This window comes from Sander vitreus, chromosome 20, assembly GCF_031162955.1.
Source record: "Sander vitreus isolate 19-12246 chromosome 20, sanVit1, whole genome shotgun sequence".
Lineage (NCBI taxonomy): Eukaryota > Metazoa > Chordata > Actinopteri > Perciformes > Percidae > Sander > Sander vitreus.
The window spans coordinates 2,070,054-2,073,723 of NC_135874.1; the positions used below are offsets into that span (position 1 = coordinate 2,070,054).

Here is a 3,670-nt window from a genome sequence, read left to right on the forward strand (position 1 = left end):
ATATATATATATTGTGGAAAGCCAAACAGTTCAAATACATGTGATTGTCTACGTGGACAACACGTAGACAAGCCGCAGATTGTTTTAGGGGGATGGTTGTGTCATGCCAAAAGATTTTACCCTCGTTGCATTGCAAGGATACGGAGCCCCGGAAGCAGACCTGCCAACCTGTACGCATTTTGACATCAAAATACGGTGATATGATTTGTCACTTTAAACTACGTGAGAATCAGGTGACTGCTTTGAGTTTAGTCGTTGACGTGCAGTAGCCATCTCAGTCTAACACTTGATGGTAATAGGCTAAAGCCACGAGCATGCTGAAAAAAACGAGTTCAACCAATCACAGCGTTGGGTTCCTTCCTCTTGAATGTAAAGCGGGATATCGGCTACTGATAGTAAAATGAAACCATCAAATGCAAGTGTTATTTCTCTCTTATTCCTGTTTAGTTTGGTTGGTTTCCCCAAGGGGGGACGGTGCTTGCAAAGGTAAACAGATTTGATGTAGAACGGTGAAATTGTGAAATGAATTAATTTACCTGTCAACTTTGGAGAAATATTATTTATATTATTATTAATAAAGTCTTGCATTTGGTATGCAAAGTCTTGGATTTCATTACAAAGGTCTTATATTTTTTTGCCTTTCCTAGGATTAAGTTCATACCTTAACATACTTAACACCAGACAGTTTTCTCATGTGCTGTATATACAACATGATTCTCATTACTTCTGTGGGTGTGAGGTCATGTGCAGATCTGCTATTTGGTCAGTTTGCCCCCCCCTCCCAACGTGGTGGAGGGGTCTGTGTATCTGAGTCTGGGATCTGGATCATCTGGAGCTCTGAGATTCTGTAGGGTCTCCCATGATGAGATGGTCCAGAGGAGGATCAGACTGAGAGTTAACGTTACCTTTAGAGAACTACAACATTTACTAAGTAAAAGTTGATTCAATGAAAAGCAAATTTTACTTAGCTCAAAGTACTTTTACTTTAAATACATTTTCCTCAAAGTAAAAACTAAATGACTCCATATTTGATACTTCAAAGATGTGCTCAGTTAAAATGTTGTTTAACAGCAGAGTGAGGTTTGACTGAAGAACAGATGTTCAGACAATATCAACTCAGCAGTAATACACTCAATACCTTTTCTCTATTAAACAGATTAAATGTGATATTATGTATGTATCTGGATGTAACAATAATCTACTCAACGCTGAGCTGTCTGCCTGCAAGCTTTCAACAAGAAATGATGTTTCTTTAGTTGTAACTATCAGCAGACGGAGCAGCCCCCAAATATCTTCTAATCAGGTGTAGACAGATCTTCAACATGTCTTCTGTTTGGTGGTTTGGTAATAATCCATTTTATATGGAGGGAATATTAAATGATTGTTTTCTGCTCGGCCGTATAAAGCCTCATGATGCTAAATGTTATATTTCCAGCTGATGATTATATATGAACTCACCTTGAATGGTTTAAACTCAGGAGTTGATTACATTGTGAATATTGTTATTGTAATTATAAAATCATCTGATGCAGCTCAGAATATCTCAGGAGGACATAGAGGACGAGTCTGACTGATCTGAATCAGACAGAATCATTGGTGTCAGCTGAAGAGATCTCTGTCCAACATGTTTTTACCCTTAAACCCTCAGAGCTCAGAAGGCAATACATTTATTTGGCCTTTATTTAAGTTTCACTTTCTTATGTATTACACTTGCAAGATGGCCGCCGATGGCATGTTATCAAACAAAGGATTAAACCTGAGATTTACACCACTATTGATGGCAAAACTATAGTGGAAGATGAACTGTTAAGCTTCCTTTCTGTCAAAGTGAAGACGGTGCCTCAGGATGACGTTATCCTGATGGCTGTAAATCACTTTGGATCTGAGTGGATTGAAGACTCCAAGAAGGTCCTGTTTGAACTCCTGGCACGGGGCAGCGTTGTGTAGCTCACAAAGAGCAACTGAAAGATGTCAACAATGTTAAGAGCTGTCTAAACCTACTGAATGAGGTTGGTGAGAATGCTCTTCGCTTTGTGTCCTATCACTTGGATGATTTACCATCAGTGACTTTTAATGGCCTCGATGTCTCTTGTCTGGTTAGTATGATTGATCGCCTAAGTGTGGAGTTGGCCTCCATGAAACATACTGTGTGTGTGAGTAAGCAAGCGACTGAATGTGAGAACCTTCGTGGAATAACTACAGACATTAGCAAACGACTGAGTGTGATTGAGCAACCCAGTGCCAGCAAGGGGAATGCAGCCACAACCATGGCCAGTGAGGAGGCTCAGCTCCATGGACCAAGTCACATGGAGCCTGCACCCGGACCCTCGGCGTTGCTCGTTATTGAGGAGACAGCTGGCGGGGGGGATTGAGGTGGCGATGTCCCCTGCATGGAGCCGTGTATTAAAGTATGGCAAGTGCAAGCAGCTTTCTGGAAAACGCTGCATACTACAACAATGTTTCCATAATCACAGACTTTAACCATCACTCCTCAGTGAACTGCCTCCTAGTCTGAGATCTTTTTCTACTTAAAGAGCCAGTTATCATTATGGAGTTTCCATGTTTTTTAGGAGTTTTCTCACACTAATACATGTAAAAAAAATATATATATATATAAATAGCATTAATTCAGCAAGAAAGTGAACATTTCAAAAAAGAATAGGCGTATTAGGTACAAATTAATTTTATTAGAGTGTCTGCTTAGAAAAATTCTGGCCCTTGGAAAAATGTAGTTGATGACCCCCGCTGTAGAGGGTTCCAACACCGAGATGTAACAGTCTGCAGCTGCCGTTGTTGGAAAAATGTAATTGATGACCCCCGCTGTAGAGGGTTCCAACACCGAGACGTAACAGTCTGCAGCTGCCGTTGTTGGAAAAACAACACAGATGGTGCGTTCACTTGAAACTCGCCTCGCCAGCCTCGCGGTGCATTCAAAGTTTTAGTAAAATACCCTTTTTCCATCTAGTGGTTGTTTTTTGGTCGTTTAGCAGCAATTTACTGGTGAAATAAGTTATTGTTATTACATTATTAATAAATCATTTAATTTTGACCATATTGCCTTAGCAATAAACAAGCCGTTCTTAAATGTCGCCGACAAGCAGTGAAAGTCCATGATTAAAAATGGACTCCGTCATCAAGAGATGCGTAGCCAAAAGAAAAGGAGAAACACAACTACTTGTAAACATCAAAGACTTGGATTTCAACAGGTTTTTGAATATTAGCCGACCTTTTCAAGACGTTGGTTAAAGGAATGAAAGAGGGAAGCTGTGTTCACACGCTCCAACAAGTCCTCCACCACTGGAACACTTTGTAAACAGGAATATTAGTGGAGTATTCATTTTCATTAATTTTCAACAGCTTATTCGGAATATTGTTTGTTTATATAATACTCTGTGTATGTAAACGTAGTCACAGTTGCTTTAGGTGACATGTTCCTTCATCAGCATGAACATATACACGCTTGTGTTATGTTTCTAGTGATGGAGACATAGAAGACCAGCTGTACCTTTCTTCCTGTTTGTTTTCTTGTCTTTGATCGCTATTTGTCCCTAACAGACATCTGTTGTTCTCACTCCGGAGTAGATTGCAGCAGGATCACTCTCTGGAAAAGAAATATCATTATTAATATCAGGACTGTACAGTATATTTACTACTTATGCAAAAAGTATAC

General features: G+C 39.7%; 1 protein-coding gene across 1 annotated transcript in view; it reads left to right on the forward strand.

Annotated features, from left to right (window-relative positions):
- The window catches only part of LOC144535034 (myelin-oligodendrocyte glycoprotein-like), a 14,956-nt gene extending 14,364 nt beyond the window's left edge, over positions 1-592 (forward strand). Inside the window, exon 3 of the mRNA XM_078277280.1 lies at positions 1-592. This exon is cut by the window's left edge and continues 1,578 nt beyond it. The gene's annotated coding sequence lies outside the window, so the exon portion shown is untranslated.
- Positions 593-3,670: the final 3,078 nt, after the last annotated feature.